The sequence below is a fragment of the Arachis ipaensis genome, chromosome B10, assembly GCF_000816755.2.
Source record: "Arachis ipaensis cultivar K30076 chromosome B10, Araip1.1, whole genome shotgun sequence".
NCBI classification, from domain to species: domain Eukaryota; kingdom Viridiplantae; phylum Streptophyta; class Magnoliopsida; order Fabales; family Fabaceae; genus Arachis; species Arachis ipaensis.
The window spans coordinates 122,805,224-122,805,587 of NC_029794.2; positions in this window are offsets into that span (position 1 = coordinate 122,805,224).

Here is a 364-nt window from a genome sequence, read left to right on the forward strand (position 1 = left end):
CATGTAATTGAATTCTTTATTAATTCTTCAAAAATACCATGTTGTGTAAAATAGTCTTTTAACTAATGAACGTAATTTTATTTTATTTAAAAAGTACTTATATATTTGTTAGGTTGAAACAGCTTAACTATTTTCTATTCTATTAATAAAAAGTGTTTTTGTAAATATATCTAAATACAACTTTTTCCTTTTATTTCTGCTTAAGGTACTTCTTTTAACTGCACAAACAAATACGAACATTATTAGAAAAAAAATGATGAAAGTGGCAAATAATTTAGGGGAATATTATATTTCAGCATTAGTTTTAAAAAAAAAATTAATTTTAGAGAGATATAATTTACTTAAAATATGAAGAATGAGTAAA